Raw genomic sequence first — 20,074 nt, 5'->3', positions numbered from 1 at the left:
TTGCATTTCTCTGTGTTTTTGCAGGTGAGGAGCAGAACACAACACCTCCACCCTAAACGGGTAAGATTACACAGATTTATCTCATTTATTTCTCTTCCTCTCTCCTCTTGTTATTAAAAAAAATAAAAACGTAACAGAGGCCACATTTTCTTCTATAAATCGGGCGGAATGAAGACTCTCTTGGCCTGTGCATTCATTCTATCGCTCGTATATAAAAGGTCCTCGTAAAAAACAGTTCATTAAACTGGAGGTGCTGTGTCAACACAAATCCAATGCAGACCCATTAGCTGTTTTGGCCCTGTAAACTCTCTCTCACACACTTGCACTTACGTATTATTATACTTATGAGGACATCACCTCTTTTGGGCGGGGGGGTATTTCCCCCTAAACATAAAGCCATAAATAACAGATCTACTGCACAACGTGTTGTGTGCTTGTACTTGTAGATCCGCTATTTTCCGATGCGCGACACCAGCACAAGTATAAAACAGGCAAAGCTCTAACCCCTCAATCTATTTTTCTTTTCACTATAAAACTAAAAGCAGTGCTCTTCCGAGCACATGTCTCCACCAGGTCAGGTAGGTCCTGGTGGCGCTTAATGTGAAAAGGGTGCCATGTCTTCTTTGGCCTTTAACGGCAATGTGACGCTGCATGCATGATTTGAGACATTTTGTTCCAAAAACGTGTTTGTCAAAAGTCAACCTGCTGGTGGCGCTATAACAGGCCAATGTGAAAAGAGTGGCATTTGTTCCTTGACCTAGTGGGAATGTGCGTGCAGAATTTCTCTGTAATCACAAGCTGTGTTCACGATTTAAGTCATTTCATTCAAAATGGATAAATCCTACAAACTTTGGAAGGCAATGTTAGCCAATTAGGATGGAATATGAAATATCAGACAGATTCGTCTTGATCACCTGACTATAGAGATACTGTGTACTGATTTGCATGATTTTTGAATAAAATCTCAACGAATAATAGGATTTTTTTTTTACATAAGTCAGCCTCCTGGTGGCGCTATAAAAGGCAGATATGAAAAATGCCGGGCAAAGATTTTTCCTTGGCCTCTAGGAAGTGCACATATGGTACAAAATTGACCAATCCTGCGAACTTTGGAAGCCAGTTTTAGCTGATTTGCGTGATTCTTGGACAAAATCTGTAGAAGTACTGGCAAAAAGTTAGTTTAGCAAAAATCGGCCTCCTGGTGGCGCTAGAACAGGCCCATGTGAAAAATTCTGAATTGGTATCCAGGGAGTCTGTGTGCACAGTTTGGCAGCGAGTAACAGACAGATGGACACACCGACAGATGGACAGGGGCGAAAACATACTCTCCCCCATTACTTCGGCTGGTGGAGACAACTACAATTTCAGGAAAATATTGTCTTCACAATGTCGGTTTGTCAAATTCTACCATACTTGTTGGGATATTTGGCTCACAAGTATAGTAATACTGGCACCGACACACACAACACACATGCAAACGTGCACGCACACACACTACAGATGCCACTGTGTGCCCAGTCTGTTGCAGGAAGTTGTTGAAACTTGGTAAGGGGATGTGACCTTTAACCTTTTGAGGAAGTGTTTCATGGTGCCAGATAAGGATAACATGTTCATCAATTCGTGCAAACAATATAAACGTAATATTCGTAATATATCTTAACATTGTTCCAACCTGTTGACCCTACTGAAAGCTTTTCCAGAAAACGGTGATTATAGCTCAGCAGATTATAGTGAAACAATCATTCACTTTATGATACAAGCATCGGTTTAGGGTTAAATGGCCAGCTTCTTGGATTTTCAGGTTTTCTGAAAAAGTGGGTCCGAGGCATTATTATTCATTTCAAATGTAGTGCTTGTACCACGAAGTGAACAATTCTTCTGAAATATCGACTTAATCTGCTGGGCTATTGCATCTGCAGCCTTCATCATCACAACAGGCTTGTTAAGCTATGAAACCGCTGTATTATATATATTGGATTTTTTTAAGGCCAAACTGTTCCACCTCCATATGAAGCTGTGTCTTTGCAGTGTTTTTGCTTGTTCCGCTGTGTTTGCTTGCTTTCAGAGTTCACAGAGCAGCTTGTGGTTGTACACGTTGAGAGCTGGTATGTTTTTGAGCGGTGGTCACAACGCTCCTATACGTGGCCGTGTGTGTGGGTCTGTCTGTCTGTCTGTCTGTCTCCGTGTCTGTCTGTCTGTCTGTAGCCTGCAGTAACCTTTTCTGACCACACATGTTAAGGGAGGGGCGCTGTTGCACACACACACACACACACACACACACACACACACACACACACACACACACACACACACACACACACACACACACACACACACACACACACACCACCGCTCAGTTCACACGAGTGTGATTTTTGATAAACATGTCACGTTGACTTCATCCCCGGCGAGTCCCCGGTGGATAAAACGTACAGGAACACTGTGACCTTAAGTTTGTAAAACTCTGGGGTGTTCATTTCGCTCTTGACAGCGTTCAAAATGTAACCAAATGGACCTGTAGGCGTCCATTTGGTTACATTTTGCACACTGTCATGGATACATAGGGTTTTCACTGTGTAGACGACCAGAGCAAGGCTGTGTTGAGCACAAGAGAGGAAATGGGAACCGAGCTTAATTGGTCCTTTGTGAGTGCAAGGGCTATTTTGATTGCGCGCGTGTGTGTGTGTGTGTGTGTGTACAGTACTTGTATTACTATACTTATGAGGGGACATTTCCCTCAAAGGTGTGTTATTTATTTGTATGGTTAAAAATGACTTTTAAGAGTCAGGCTTAGGCGGTTAGTAATAGATTCAGGCAAACATTCAGAGGTTACTGTAGGTTTAGGGGTCAGGGGTTATAGAGTTATTATGCCTGATTGCGACCGTAGGTCCCAGTATACTATCAAAACCACCACAGCTTGTCCGTATCCGGACGGACGGACGGACGGACGGACGTGTACACTTTTTTACAGTCTATGGGTTTGCCACACTGACATCATGCTCTGACATCACTGTGACGTCAGGGGAACCACTCTAACAGAATGGGTTTGCCGCTTTGACATCACGCTCTGGCTTCACTGTGATGTCACACTAACAGAATCCCTTTTATGACCATAAATGGAGTTCCCTGATGTTATCAATATTAATTCCATATCTAACAGGACTTCATATGGGAATGCCCATACAGTATATGGAGGCCACATCGGCCACATACCACACTAACAGAATCCATATATGGCCAAGGCAGATGGCCAAGACAGCCCATATCTGTGTGGCTGGTTCTACAGACAGGGATCTCCATGTATGGGCATAAAAGGTATGATGTCAGATGTCATAGACATCATAGGACTTTCACATAACGAATAACTGAGTAAGCATGTTTGGGCTTGCACAGCATATATCCATATACGTATGGGTACCAGGGGTCTCCATATATGGTTAACTGGTCCGATATCACTGTGTGTGTGTGTGAGAGAGGCCGCGCTGTTTTAATAAGCAGATGTGTGTGGGTCAGTGAAGGCTGCTATGTGATAAACCATTGTGTCCCTGAGGCGTGGCCGCAACACAGCTGCTGTTGACGTAACCGTCCCCAAGTGACACACACACACACACACACACACACACACACACACACACACACACACACACACACACACACACACACGCCTGCATGTTTTTTAATCTATCTCTCCGCGGGGACGTCAGAGACATTTTGTCGTTAAAATATTTTTTTGTTGCCATTTCCAACCCTAACCCCCTGAACCTCTATACATGCCCGATCCTAACCCTGACCTCAACCTCAAATCTCTAGTAGTAATTGCAGCCTAAAGAAAATTTCTTAGCCGTGAAAATGGTCTTCATAAGGTCAAGTTCTTCTGGTTTTACTATCCTTGTGGGATAATTTTAGTCCCTGCGTGGGTAGTCAAACAAGCGCACGCATGCACACACACAGATACGCACGCACGCACGCACTCACGCGCACACAGACAGATATGTGTGTTTGTAATTGTATTGCTAGACTTGTGAGTACCAGATGGGGTGAAAAAGACAATTCAACAACTGCTATTTACATGCAGTACATGTATATTCATCCAGGACATTACACAAGGTTGGACATAAGGTGCATTAGGAGAACTAGATATAGACCTTGGTACTCACAAGAAAGAAATGTTGTTCTTTGACATTAAATATGACTTTTACAGTTACTGTAGGTTTACAAGAAAAGATTCAGGGGGTTTGGTTTAAGGGTTGTGGTTGGAGGTGTAGTCTACAAGTTCACAACGTGACGCGTTATGAGCTTGTAGAGCGGATATGCAGTGGTGGAAAGTAACTAAATACATTTACTAAGTACTGTACTTACAGTAAGTACAGTTTTGAGGTATTTGTACTTTACTGGAGTATATTCAATTTCCCATACTTTTACTTCTACTCCACTTCTACTCTACACATATTGTTCTTTTTTATTTGAAAACTTTAGTTAGGGTTTGCAGATATAAATTATAATATTATAAAACGTATATTAACCACTTTAGCCCTGTTTTATACCTACTGTAGGCTATTTGAAAATGGCTAATCTACAAGCTCACAACGCGTCACGATGCAACTTGTTGTGAGCTTGTAGATCGGCTATTTTCAAACATTTACTTTTGGTGCTACAAGTACATTTTGATGCCAATACTTGCATACTTTTACCCAAGTACCTATTGAATTCCGGACTTTTACTTGAAACAGTATTTATATATTGCAGTATCAATATATCAATATCAATATATTGAAGTAATGTTTCAGTTATTTACGTCCTCACATGTCCTCACAAGTATAATGTATTATGCATGTGCACAAGCTGAACAAAGCTGTTTGCTAATAGTCACAGACAGTGCCAACAACACGTGTGTGTGTGTGTGTGTGTGTGTGTGTGTGTGTGTGTGTGTGTGTGTGTGTGTGTGTGTGTGTGTGTGTGTGTGTGTGTGTGTGTGTGTGTGTGTGTGTGTGTGTGTGTGTGTGTGTGTGTGTGTGTGTGTGTGTGTGTGTGTGTGTGTGTGTGTGTGTGTGTGTGTGTGTGTGCACCTGCCTGGCACAGGTGTAAATCTTTTTCCTTATCTATCACAGTGCAGCCAATAGGATGAAGCTGAAAACTAATGTGTTTATAATCACGCACGCGCACACACACACACACACACACACACACACACACACACACACACACACACACACGGCTTGCAGGGTGTATTTAGGGGTGATACTCATTAACTACATGGGGGGGGGGGGGGCAGCAGTCGTTTGCAAGAGTGTCATAGCAAACTAGGCATGCCATCTGTTTGTTTATGCTCGTGTGCAGCGTGCGTGCAGATGATGGGGTTCAAGGAGATGGCACAATAGTGTGCCAGGGTGTGTACAGAGCTTGGGTTTGAGTGGGTGCGCCCAAACTTGACAGTTATGTTGCATTAATGTGGGCATGAGGGCATGACATCTGTGTGTGTGGGGGTTTGTACTGTGCAAATGCACGTTGGTATGATGATTAGTAAATGGAACAACCTCTGATAATGGTCGGCATTTATTTAGCTCCTTTTTCCAAAGCCTAATACTGTACAATCAAGTGCATTGCATTCACTCACTCACACACATTCACACGAACGCACACACGAACGCACGCACGCACATAGACAGACAGACAGACAGGCAGACAAGTACACAGACTACACACATTCACCCATTCATCACAAACCCATTCAAACGCAGACAGCTGAGGCAACCCTGCAAGGCACCACCCTTCTCATCAGGAGTCGTCAGGGTTTCAGTGTCTTGCTCAAGGACACTTTGACATGAAGCCAGGAGAACGTGGGGGGGTTGACCCGGGTTCCCTGAAACAGACGCACTACCTACAGAGCCACTGCTACACCATGATATGACACAGTCTTTCATTCTTATTCACTCTTAGTCTTTTATCATACCTTGTTTCCTCATGTCTTCTTTCCTCATATCCTTAATTCATTCATTCCTTCCTTCCTGCCTTCCTTGTGCAAGGGGAGAATTAAATAAGTCTCATTGAAATTCCTGGACAAAGTCCTTCTGCTCTACGTAACGTGCACAGAATATAGTTTAAATCTGCATGCACACATGATTAATTGCCCCGCGTCTGTCTGATTAGCGGTTTAGAATTCAGATTGAGACATTTTATAGTTTTTAACTTTTTCAGTGAGTTTGAGCGGCTGTAACTTTCCCTGTTCGATGCCCTTGTGACCCATAACTCCACATAATGTCCTTTTCTGTCTTTTTATGGGAAAGAGGTTGTTGGAATTCACAATGAGTAGAATTTATATTTTTCACTAGGCTGAGTCACACACACTGGCAAACTCAAAAACATGGACATGCATCTCTATTCACATTTCTTTCCTCTGGGAAAAGTACAGGAAAGCGTTGGTTTGAACTGCAGTGTGTGTGTGTGTGTGTGTGTGTGTGGTTTGTGTGTGCATCTCAGAGGGGATCTGCAGCTGTGAATGCGAGCTCAAGTATGTAAACTCTGCATGCAGGCACATACACACACACACACACACACTCGCGCACATGCACGCACAGTCGCACACACGCTTCATAGTAGACAGCCTGGTGATAATGTCAACGACACTTCTCTTATTGGCAAAAAAATAAAAATAAATGTCACAAGATACTTTGACTACAGCTTCTGTTTGGAAGGAATGTAAAACATAGTGTCGGTAATAGTGTCTGTAACGTAACCGTGTCACAAGACGAGGGCAATGCAGTTTCTCAAGCGAGTGCCGAAAGAAAATCCTTAATTCAGACTGTTTTCATTAGAACTTGATGAGGACAATTTGGCCGGAAGAGTCGATAAGCCCTCTAAAAGTCTGTGTCTTTGTCCTTAAGAAAAAGTAGTTACCTTACTTATTGTTTGGAGAATAGTTGTGTTTCTTTCTAAAGAGAAATCAATACCAATTCTCATTAAATGTCTGGGGAAGGTACTTTGAAGTCAGTAAAGATGAAGTCAGCTTTGTATTAATTGGAGGAGGCTCCTAAGTGTTTTTTGAATGGAGGCCTCCAGGCACCGTTCAAATCAGGTAGTTGGCTTCGCCCACATCATAGTGTCTGCTGGACTCCTGCTGTTAAACACCAATCAAACCTCAGTGGAAGCTGAGCGCAGCACCGTGAAGAGCCGGGCCAATTATATCCACTAACTAACCCATTGGAGAAATGTTCACTGGTTCAGTTCCGATCTAAATACTGAAATATTTAGTTTTTCCACGTAACTTTTTTCTTTCTTTCATTTTGTTTCAAACACCATTCAATAAAAAAGTCACAATAAAACAGTTGTAAAACATAGTCAAAATACAACATTTTATAAAAACAATTCCAACGATAAATCCTAAAGAAAAACGAATAGATTAACCAAACGTACTCATATATTTAATTAGTACTTCAACATAACTTTAACTTCTCGATGCAGTATCCTCCTAAACCTTTCCATCATCATCAACGATTTCAAATTTCCTCCTCATTTCTGTAATTATTAAAAATGCCTTGCTTTTATGTATAGTTAAACTGTGGCATACTATTGCTTGAAGCTTGAAATCTTCTCATCTCTCATTTTTGGTCTGGGACTCCGGGTAGCTCAGTCAGTAGAGCACTTGGCTTGGTGCCCGGGTTCGATCCTGGGCCCCCGAGCAGATGGTACTGGGAGCTGATGGTAAGTCTTGTATAAGTTCTGGAAGCTGATTGTAGGCTCCACCCTAGCGATCCAGCTCCCAGGGGTCTAGTGTAGTGAAAAGGGGTTATACCCATGGCTCCCATGGCTTTCTTTCCAGTAAATACGATCATTATGAAACACTTTACAATAGAAATCGTGTCACTATTGTTATTATTGCAATGCATCAGAATCGCACCAATGTTTCAGTTTGAAAAATCTCCATAGTTCAAGTCATCATAACGGCACTATATCAGAATCAACAGCGTATGCTGTTTATTGCACAACCCTAACCTCCAGTCTGTCCTTGCTATCCTTCACCCTAAAAGTGTGGGGGGGTGGGGGGGGGGATTAGCTAATGAGGCCTCGGGAAGAATATCAATTCCTTGAGAAAATGGATTCAGGGCTGCTGATGGTTCCATTGCCGTGTCAAGGCCAGACTTGTTTGAATATTTTGAATTATTCTGTCTATATTCTGAATGAATACATTATTCTATATTATCCTATATTGTATTGAATATTGTATGAGGATACTGCACGGTGCCTGTTGGAATCCTGACAATGGGGAACTTGAAGGTAAGGATGGAGGGATACTGTGAATGGATGGATGGATTAATGTATTGTCAGGTTGATGGATGGATAGGTAGAAAGATGTATAGATGGATGTATGCACGGGCTAATTAGATACCGTGGAAGGGTACAATAGGCAGATATCCGCAGAGAGATATTCAGTTGCGTCGAGAAACAGACACCTGGATGAATGCAGAAGTGAGCTCAGGGACGAACGGACGGACGTAGTTACGGGACGATATGGAGATATGCACACGCTCGCAGTCATATTTAATAAAAGCCTCGAATCTATCAGAATTATACAATGACAGGTTGATTATCTTAGCCTTTGAGATGGTGTCTCCATGCGCAGGAGCACGTGCACGCCACCAGTGAAAGTGTCTAGGTGTCTTAAAAAGACAGATTTATGCTTTGTCGCAAGGCGGTGTCGTGCCCTCCAAAAGTAGCAGACCTACAAGCCCACAATGTGGCCCAGTCGTGCCGCGTTGTGGGCTTGTAGGTCTGCTATTTTCAGCGTGCGACACCCTTGTATGATGGAGCGTAGATGAGAGTTTTAGTATGTGCTGATGCTGTGTGTTTCTGTATGGCCCCGGCGTGGCAGCGCACTTGTTTCGAAGCAGAAGATGGGGACTCTCTATTGAACACGGTCTGAATGCAGGGCTGATGAAAGCTCACACTGATAATAGGTTTTTCATTACGTCCTTAGCCAGGCTTGTCATTTCATTTTCTACCAGCGAGGGAGAGGGAGAGAGAGAGAGAGATTCAGATTTTCGCCGGGTACTTGTTATCTCGTGCCTTGAGCTTCTGAGAGTAATTCCTGAAAGATATATATTTTTATGGGATTTCTGCTCTATCAGACTGTACTTGTCAGAGAGGAGGAGAGAGTGGTGTAGACTTGTAGAAAAGGGGCGTGCAGAGTCCTAAGTGTTTAGTTAACAGCTATTAAAGCTGCAGTCAATTGCTTGTTTAGTGAATAAAATGTTATTTGAATAATCAGTAAGCATGTTTTCGTTTGGGGGCATACATGTACAATCACTGAATGGGTAGAGAGGCTTCCTGGGGAAAGGGAAGGTCCTGGGTTCATTCCCGGTGTCGAGTTGTCTCTTAGCAAGACTTGATCCCCAGGTGTTACCTAGTCGGATCACTTGGGCAACCATCCAGCTGGGTGAAGGTGAAAAACAGAATTTCCCACACGGGCATCATGTAGGTCTAATTGTTTAAAAGTATTTTTATATAATGTATGTAACACAAATACAACAGCAGTGGTTGCAGTGGGTGTCTGTGCTCTTCTGTTGAAGAACATCAAACATTTTTGAAAAGAGTCTGGCCCCGATTGTTCTGCGAGCCACTCGGCTGGGCTCAGATTGTATCTGTGAACCCTAATACTAGACGACATTTATGCACGATAATCGACATTTATGCCCCAATTGTCGGCTAGTGTGCGGCCAGTTCTAGGAGACGGTGTAACCACCGCTCAAAACACATGACATGTTTCTAATGTGTTTCATTTGTTTCTCTCAGTCACCCCCCCCCCTCTCCATACCCACGCCCATCCCCACGGGGGCGTCTGAAAATAGACACAGATGAGATGCTGCACCCCAGCCCACCAGTAGCCCACCTACACTCCAGCCAAGTTTACAACATGGGTGTAATTGGTTCCCATGTTTCCCCCAGGCTCAATTAGTCTGGGCTTTAGTTGCACTGAGTCAGCTCTGTCGCCGAGGTCGGGCTGGGTTTTTCATTTTGTAGGTCTGTTCGGATCTTTACAAGACTACACCCTGGGGACTGTGTCAAAGAAACTGGATTGCGCAAGTGGGATACGTTTTGTCGCTGACGGGCAGAAACCTTGTATCTCTATATTTTGTTGCAGTCAAGCAGAAACCTCATATCGCCATATTATAACTTTTTGCTTCTTTTTTTTTACAAGCTCGTGGTGTGTTTTGAGCTTGTCGATCTGCTACTTATGCTGTTGTTGAATTTGAATCCCGAAAAGTAACAGTTTTGGATATAGGCCTATGAGGTTTCCATCCGACCTGAGACGATTTGCAACTTTTAATATTTTTTTTGTTCTTGTCTTTTTTTTTTCTCGTAAATTAGTATCCTACTTCTTTGTAAAAGAGTGTCTCACAAAGGTCTACAAGGTCACAACGCATGCCATTGAAACTCTTTGTGTCCTTGTAGATCGGCTGATTTAGATGAAAGTGGAAGTGAATACGTCTGTGAGTTTTTATAAATGATTTAACCAATGAAAAGTATTAACAAGAGCTTATGGCAAAATAATAATTTCATTGGCTCCAATTGGAACCCAGGTCCTTTTTTCAATTTCTTGAATAGTAACGGTTACAGTACAAGGTTTCCACCCAACGGCAACTCAAGCCAAAAACAAAAAAGGAAATAACTTCATTGTTTTTGAGCGGTGGTCACACCGTCTCCATAGCGTGGCCGTGTGTGTAGGTATGTTTGTGGGTGGGTGGGTGGGTGGGTCTGTATGTAGCCTCAAGCCTGTGTAGTACCTTTTATGACCACACATGTTAAGGGAGGGGCGCTGTTTTCAGGCCAGGCCAGGCCAGGCACACACACACACGCACACACACACACACACACACACAGGGGGGAAGGGGGGGGGGGGGGGGGGTTGGTGGGTAAACCACCGCTCAGTTCACACAGGTGTGATTTTTTTACAGTTTTTTATCGGTCAGCATGGCTTTGCAACAGCGGCTCCCGCTAGAGTGAGTAATCAAGTTTCAATTGGACAAATGATTCGGAAGATTGAGAATTAAATGCGTAATTCTTTTCTTCACGGCCGCGTGACTAAACGGGGTAATGGTGCTTGTTTTAAGGAGGAGGCCGCCGGTTTGTGGAGCAAAGCTGCGGAACCAAGCCACTCGTTAGATCGTGGAGTCTGTGTGAAAATGTGATTCATAGTGTTTTCCACCCCTGCTCCTTGTCCGTTGAGATGAGATGGTTTTCTTATATATTTCCTCACTGCTGTGTCAGAAAAAGAAAACGGCTCACTTGTCTTGGTTCGCGGTGATATCTCCAGCTTCCAGAAAACTTGCATGATTTCCAGTACGTCGCAGCGAGATGTTGATGACAGTAGAGATGAGCTAAACATATTGATGCCCCGCAGGGAAATTCAGGTATCATAGCTGCAGTGAGAGTGAAACCGATTACAGTCAGGTACTATTACGATTTAGACGTTAGGCAGAGGCGCTTTTCCTGAGCAAATTGGTGCAAATGGGAGTAATCAGAGAAAGCATTAACTCTAGTCAACAAACAACAGGATACATAGTCACAAAAGTGATATCTCCAGCTTTACAGAAAACTCTGGCATGATTTCCAGTACGTTGCAGTGAGGTGTTTTTGATCACAGTGGAGATGAGCTAAACAAGGGCATATCCCAGAGGGAAATTCAGCGTGAGTCTTCGCAGCACCAGCAGTGAGAGTGAAACAGATTAGAGGTACAATTATGATTTAGGTGTTTAGCAGACACGCTTATCCAGAGCAAATCAGTACGAATGAAAGTAATCTGTGAAAGCATTAACTCTTAAGTCAACAATGAACAGGATACATTACTCACAAAAGTACAAAGTGCAAAGAAAACGATGTCAGGTACAGGTAAGAGTCAAGTCAACTATCTCTCAGCTTTGAAGGCATAGCTGCAGTATATGTGCAGTCTATCAATACAGTATATGAATGAATGTACAGACTATCAACAATTGGATTTGATTATCAGACCTTCATCTGTGAGTATATGGATTAATATACAGTATACAATATATTTAACAGTCTACTCACTATATGGATGAGATAGAGAAAGAAAGAAAAAAAGAGAGCGTATACAACAAGAATTAAGTTGAGTATGCGAGGAATACAGAACAGTCCGGAAAATGTGAGATGTGTTGTTTTCATTTTGGCTTTGACAGACTCTCCATGTTTTCTCTGCCTTATAGTTACCCCTCCCCCCTCCCCTCCCTTCCCCTCCTCCTCCCTCACCTCCCTCCTGCAAAACTTTCTCCTCTCATTGACTTTGTTTACAAACTGATATTGTGTGCGCACAAACAACAACAACAAAAGATGAAGACAAAAACGTTGATTCATGAGATTTTTTTTTTTTTTTGCACAATAATCTGCCGAGGGGTTTGGTTCCGTCTGAGCGGCCTTCAGCGGCGCATGCTAATACGCTACGGTGCGGTCAGCGCTTCCTGCCTACCGGATCACTGCACACGCTGCCGCACACATTTCCTCTCCTCTGGTGCACGTTGTGTTTGTGTGTGTGTATTAGAACCTCTGCTTTGTGTGTGTGTGTGTGTGTGTGTGTGTGTGTGTGTGTGTGTGTGTGTGTGTGTGTGTGTGTGTGTGTGTGTGTGTGTGTGTGTGTGTGTGTGTGTGTGTGTGTGTGTGTGTGTGTGTGTGTGTGTGTGTGTGTGTGTGTGTGTTAGAACCATCTCCTTTTCTGACCCTATTGAATGCTGCGTCCCTGAGACGCTTACAATCTGACCAGCACTGCTACACAGTAAACAAAACAAAAAAGTGTTAATTCATCCATTTGTGACGCTGAGAGCGTACACACATAACCAAATGGCCCCAGTCAAGTTGGGAATGTATGCATACAACCATGCGTCTGATCTGGTCGACTACTGTAAGCATGTTTGAGTGGGGAAGCAACTGTCTTAAAAGCTATGAACACAAGATGTCTGTGGAATGTAGAATAAGTCATATTGTATAGCTTAGCTATTGAGATATTTGGCATAAATATTGAGGTATAGCAAGGATGTAAACAAAAACCATATGGCCATGGCCACACAGATGCCTTTGAAGAAAATAATAATAATAACAATAATAATAATTGTATCCAGAATGATGCGTTCCTTAGTTGGGGTCTGCAGAAAAAAGCTTTATTTTTATTTTTTATTTTTTTTACTAAAAACGCAACGTGGGAAAAGAGATAAATGGATTTTCCAAATTCAATAACCTGAAAGTGAATGGGACGAAACGCTACAAGCTGCGACATGCTGTGAGCTTGTACATCTGTTATTTTCAAAATAGCCTATGTATAGGTTTAAACTATTTACACTGCTTTTGATGCTATATAATAATTTTGTTGGGGGACCGGGACCCCTGTGGAACGCCTTCAAGAACGCCTGGGGGTCCCCGCCTGGACTTCACTTTGAGAACCACTATTATACGTAGATAGATTATGGATTGCAGCTTTCTTTCAAGTCTCATGCCTTACGTTTCATCCCGAGGCTCTACAGAAGCTTGTCCAGGATCTCTCCCTGTAGAGCACACTGTGTGTGGACTCGCTGCTTGTCTGCTGTGTGAAATAGCTGACTCTGCACCCAGCCTGCCTCTTGTACCTGCTAGCTGTTAGCACTGCTGACTTATGAAATGCCAGCCATTACAGCGGACATACACTATTATATCAAAATCAATGTAGTTCACGGCCCATCACATTTTACTGTGTGATTTAGTTCAGCAAAACTGAGCTAAAATAGAGCCTGGCCAATATGTCTGTCTAGCCGATATAGTATCGGCCTTCATTTGACTTTTCTTTACAACATCGGCGGCTGATTTGTCTTGATTTTTAACTACTTTCAACCTGCCGTCCCTGGTTTCAACTTTCAACACATCTTATAGGCCAGTGGTCCTCAACCTTTTCAGGCTGTGACCCCCCAAAATAATCCTATGTGAACTCGGGACCCTAACAAGCACTTGGAATTGTAGGAGTTGAGGCATTACATTTAGTTTGACTTGGTTCCACAGATAAATATTGTGACAATAGCCGATCAGCTACAAAATCTTTGCCTCTTTCTTATATAGTTTGACAATTTGGCCAATGCTTGGACAGTTTATTTTTAGTTTACTGTCAGAACCGTCACATCTTGACAGTATCCGTCTGGACGGGTAACGCCTGACACTGTGGTTCCCCTGACACATCACTGTGACATCACAGGTGACATCACAGTGTCAGATACAGTATATGGGCATCACAGTGGTGTGGCTGGTTCAGACAGGGATCTCCATGTATGGGCATAAAAGGGATTGTATGTTGTGATGTCAAGGGGCCCACTCTAACAGAATCCCTTTTATGCCCATATATGGAGATCCCTGATGTCATCAATATTAAGCCCATATCTAACAGGACTTCATATGGGAATGCCCTTGGAGCAAGACAGCCTATATATCTGTGGCTGGTTCAGACAGGGATCTCTCCATGTATGGGCATAAAGGGATTGTATGTATGATGTGTCAGATGTGACAGATGTCATAGGATTTTCACATAACGAATAACTGAGTAAGCATGTTTGGGGTCTCACAGCATATCTCCATATACAGTACATGGATCTCCATATATGGGTACCAGGAGTCTCCATATATGGGTAACTGGTCCGATATACATCACTGGCCAGATGGCCAAGACATGGCGCGACCTCAGTCACTTGTCGTCCTGAGGCGTCTTAGTATAGTTTGTTGATTACTCTTCTTGATGCAGTAATGGTCTTTTTTGTGATCCTTAGGTTGAGCAACTCTGATATAAACCGTTTTCCTGAGTGCTCGCCTGTAGAGCTCGCCGCCGCCGCCACACAATCACAATGGATTGTAAAGTACATTTACTCAAGTTCAGTACTTAAGTACAGTTTTGAGGTATTTGTACTTTGCTTGAGTATTTCCGATTTCCAATACTTTTACTTCTAAATCACTACATCTCAGAGGCAAATATTGTACTTGTCCACTACAATTATGATCGGGCACCTTGTATGTGCATGGGGGATAAAAGGAACCTATGGATCCAATATTATACTATTATACTATGTGGTTGGTTTATTTATAAACCCCACAGACACACTTTCGCGTTTCAAAAATTGCAAAAATATTAGATCTACAATCCCACAAAATGTTGACGCGTAGATCCGCTATTTTCTCTACTTTTGTGCAAACTCTCACTCTTGTTCGACAAAGTATGCCATTCATGTGCAGAAAGAAAGTTGAAAGATGGAGATACAAGGTATCTGCGTGACAGTAACAGTGACGATAGTAGAGGATTTTGTTCTCACAGCGTTGACAGCCGGTGACCATTGACCGGTGGTTGAGTTTACAGAAGGATTTACACGGCATGTCGTTGGCCTGTTAGCTGTGTGTGTGTGTGTGTGTGTGTGTGTGTGTGTGTGTGTGTGTGTGTGTGTGTGTGTGTGTGTGTGTGTGTGTGTGTGTGTGTGTGTGTGTGTGTGTGTGTGTGTGTGTGTGTGTGTGTGTGTGTGTGTGTGTGTGTGTGTGTGTGACCCTCCTTGTTCTGGCACAAAGCAGAAGTCGTCTGTTCTGCTACAAGACATGGAGAGAGAGGGAGAGAAAGGGAAAGGGCAGAAGAGAGGGAGAGAGGGATAAAACGGGATGTAGAACAAGAAAGAGAGACAGTGAAAGAGACAGACAGATAGACAGAGAGAGAGACAGCGAGAGAGACGGGCTGAAGGGGAGCACACACCAGCTGTGGACGGCGTGCGTCAAAACAGCCACCCCCATTATTTTCAATGAGCATACCCACACCGACAGGCGCGCATTCACGCCTCGCCTGCCGCTCCGATACGCTACTGTTCTATTTCAAGGCATTGCTGCGCGGTGAAACATTTCCGTGGGCTGTACGCAGCCGGTGTGTGTTCCCCTAGAGAGTGCCGAGGAGAGAGGGACATGGGGATATCTTGACGTTTAACCACTATAACGGCTTTATACTTCGTTGACCGGACTCCCCCAGAGCTCTATACTCGGCCACCTCTTTCTTTTCCCCTCTACACCAATCTATTCGCTGAAGGCTTAGCCGATATGTAAATTTCGCCTAATGTTCGCTTATTATGACATGCACACAATTGGGACCCTAGGGTTCATTCATGTGGTTGAGGATTTGCCTCGGGAAGCGGTGAGAGTGAAACGATAATTTGTTCGATAAAGAAAAAGAAAGGAGAGAGAGAGGTGGTGAATGAAAGGAGAGAGAGCGAGAAGGTGAGACACAGGTAAGATAAATAGAGAACAGTTTTGAAAAATGTGAAAAGTGAGACATGCAGATGGGAAAAAGGAATTTCAGAATGAAAGTCAGAGACGCTGATATAGAACAGAACCAGAGTGCTGTGTTTACACAGAGAACTGGTTTAAGAGGAAGTTGGGGGTTGTGTGTGTGTGTGTGCATAACTTAATTCCACAGGGATGTCAAATCAACAGCTCCTCTGTTTCCTGTCCTAATTGCCAGAAAATCCCACGCTGGCCAGTTTACGCGCACGCATGCGTGCACACACACACACACACACACACACACACACACACACACACACACACACACACACACACACACACACACACAGAGTAGCCAGTACTGTTTGTTCCGTTGCACGCTCTGTTTTCAGATGACTGTAAATAATATTGTACTGTACATTGCGGACAGTATTGTAATGGCCTGTACTGCATTGTTTTAGGTGAACAGATAATGACGGTCGCAAGTTACTATGAAAACCTCCACCGGCACATCACATCACGCCACATCACGTCACGTCACACTTTTGGCCCTACTCTTATCTCCGGCACCGTTGCCCCTATCCATGCCAAACTTTGCACACACACTCCTTGGCTGAAAAACCACAACCTCCGCCCCTGATTTCTCACATGCTTCTAGCGCCACCATGAGGTTACTTTTTGCAGTGTGTATAAATGCGACCTCACGGTCGCTTATCTCTCGAATTAAGGAGTCTTACTGGTACATTTTCAACACTTTTTGGACTCCACCAGGCCGGATTGCCGACTATCACTATTGAGAGTGTGTTGTGGCGAGTGTGCTTCAAAAACACCCATTATTAGGATTAGATGTAAAGTATTATGTTTGGAAAATCAACTGTTAGTTGGTTTTGGCAAGACGTTGTTGAATATTGAATATTTCATGAATATTCTTTGTTTACAAGTGTGAGTGTCGTAACTCTGTCTCATTGGCTCTGGACTAGTCTAGAATAGATTTTATCATCCACATTAATAACAGACCACAGCGAATAAAAACACTTTAACAAGGCCAACACTACAATATTATTTCCAGTACATACAGTATTCCAGTCATTATTTGGTATTTACGAGTCAAATAATCAGTGTTTATCTACAGAAGTAGTGTTTAGAACAAGGGTGGGGGAGGGGGAATAGGGGATGGGTTTTATTCACTCTCATAATAATGTACTTTGTTTTGATGTATCCATCTTTTTGAGATTGTATACCCGCCTCTGGGCTATGCCTATTTGTTTTTTTTTCTTTTTTAAACAATGTGTTTATTTTGATTTTCATTCTTTTTTTAACTCACTTAGCGCCGAGCGACTTTCGGGGCGACTAACTAATGATGGCGTTTAGTGCCGAGCGACTCGGAGCGACTTTTATATAAAAGCATTGTTTAAGCTTTTAATTTGGGTTGATAGACGGAGCGGAACGGTTAGCTTACCTTCGACTAGCATACAGATGAAAACCGTGAAAAAAAAGGATACGATTATGACGTCACCTTTAAGCCATAGCTTCCTGTTTACGTAGGCCTCTGTTAGCCGCTAGGCTCAATGCAAACCATCCGACCCTCACGTAGCTTCACTAGGTCGGATTTTGATTCGGAAACTTTCTGTGTGGCATCTATATACGTTCCGATGCCCATACCAATGGTGGTTTGAGACGATCAAGCACGAATTGAGCAGTATTGAGCTCAAATGGTGGCCCGCGGCCTGTCCATTGAATGTCAATGGAGAGCATGTCATTGTACCATCCTGTTATGTCATGAACCTTGTTTTTTATTCTGACTTAACATGGGACCATGGAAAGTCTATGTGCTATGGCTCACTCTAGTGGTCATCTTGTGGCATCTGCAGGCACGTGTACCTGTTTATGTAATGTGATTTTGGGGATTCAATATAGCTATTTCCTGGCGTTATAAGCGCAGATTCATATTGAAATCTGGCTCGCTCGGCGCTAAGTGAGTTAAAGACATGCAAGACAAGTTATACATTACAAGACAAGGTTACTTACACTCAACCTATTTGAAAATTTAATAAAAAGATTTGAAAAGAAAGAAGAACTATACAGTAGTTTTTCGAAAGGCCACCCTCCATCTAACTGGGCTCTTCTGAAGCCGTAGAATAGCATAATTTGAGCAGGTGTTATAACATTATTTACACACACATTACTGTACACAACAAGGTGTACTGTAGGTGTGGCATCACACTTGATGCCAAGAGTGTTCCACTCTTTTAGCATCTATGCTATTTCACGCTCTTCATCTCTCCCTCTTCATGTCCCTCCCCCTCCTTTCTCTTTCTCTTGGTGTTCCTCCTCTGTCTCTCTTATCGTTTAACTGTCTGACCTCCCTCCATTTATCTCTGTTATCCCTCCTTCTCTTCCCATCTAGTTTTCTGTCTCTGTTCTACCTCCTCTCTCCATCTCTCTCTCTCTCTCTCTCTCTCTCTCTCTCTCTCTCTCTCTCTCTCTCTTTCTTTCTCTCTCAATCAATTTCTCATCTCTTGCTCTCCATTGTTTTGTATTACCTGTTTTTCATCTGTCTGTCTTCCTCGGAATCTCTTTATTTTACATATCTCCCACACTCTCTCTCTCTCTCTCTCTCTCTCTCTCTCTCTCTCTCTCTCTCTCTCTCTCTCTCTCTCTCTCTGTCTTTCCTTTTCTCTCCCTGCTGTGTGCAGGCTGTAGAGGTCATCTTTACAGCTGTTCACAATTCATCATTCATCCATCCATCCCTCCATCTATCCATCCGTCATTTTCCAGGCATCCCATCACCAATCTACCTACAGCACTTTCCCTTATTTGTACTGTCCCTCTTTTTCTCCCTCTACACCAGATCTCTTTGTTGAAAATAGCTGATACATAAGCTCACAATGCATCATAGCGCAACACGTTGGGAGTTTGTAGATCAGTTATTTTAGCCAAATGTTCGCCTCAAAATATGGATGCTGTGGTTCATTTAGCTATCTGTATGTCTGTCTCAGTCTCTCTCTCTTTGGCATTTATCCATGACTAGCTGCAAGCCCCTCTCCCCGAATAAAGACACACAGACACGCACACATGAAACAAACAAACAGCCTTGAGAATGTTGGTCACATACTCATAGGTTTAAGTGTGTTTACCAGAATATTGAAGCGGAAATAAGGAATCATCTGGGATCAAATGTTTAGCACTGTGTGTGTGTGTGTGTGTGTGTGTGTGTGTGTGTGTGTGTGTGTGTGTGTGTGTGTGTGTGTGTGTGTGTGTGTGTGTGTGTGTGTGTGTGTGTGTGTGTGTGTGTGTGTGTGTGTGTGTGTGTGTGAGTCTACAGTTTCCTGTGGTTTTGTGGCATGGAGGTCAGACGGAGAGCAGAGGGCATCCTTGCCTGCAATCTGGACTGTGTGTGTGTGTGTGTGTGTGTGTGTGTGTGCCTTTCTATGTGCTTTTGTTTGCATGTTTGCTCACTTTAATGGCCACTCTACAGACAATGTTAAAATCAAGTTTTATTCAGGCATGAAACATGGAGAGAGAGCAGGGGAGTGACCTGCAGCAAATGGTCCAACCAGATGGGAATTGAACTGGACTGGTTGTCCGCATCCAGAGAATGAGAAACCCTCCCAAAGATAACGAATATACAGGAAGTGGTTGAGATATTTGAGGTCCATGGATTTCCTGTCTAGATCTGTTTCTCTCTCTCTCTGACTCTCTCACTGACTCTCTCTCTCTCTCTCTCTCTCTCTCTCTCCCTCATATCAACAGATCTTCATTTCATTTGAGCAAGGGTAGAAAACCAGCTGGTTTCAGTCCATGGTTT

At 43.2% G+C, this 20,074-nt stretch overlaps 1 protein-coding gene across 6 annotated transcripts in view; it reads left to right on the top strand.

Annotated features, from left to right (window-relative positions):
* LOC308309173 (plexin-B2-like) overlaps nucleotides 1–20,074 on the top strand; it is a 253,749-nt gene that overhangs the window by 89,556 nt on the left and 144,119 nt on the right. For 3 of the 6 annotated variants that reach the window (XM_080754655.1, XM_080754651.1, XM_080754652.1), the window contains one exon: nucleotides 25–60. The exons of the other annotated variants lie outside the window; for them this stretch is intronic. The gene's annotated coding sequence lies outside the window, so the exon portion shown is untranslated. The remainder of the gene's footprint in view (nucleotides 1–24; nucleotides 61–20,074) is intronic. 6 annotated transcript variants of the gene reach the window in all.

The sequence above is a fragment of the Nannobrachium achirus genome (genome assembly GCF_963921795.1).
Source record: "Nannobrachium achirus genome assembly, chromosome: 23".
NCBI classification, from domain to species: Eukaryota; Metazoa; Chordata; class Actinopteri; order Myctophiformes; family Myctophidae; genus Nannobrachium; species Nannobrachium achirus.
The sequence above is the reverse complement of the archived record's forward strand: the minus strand, read 5'-3'. Positions and strand labels throughout refer to the sequence as shown.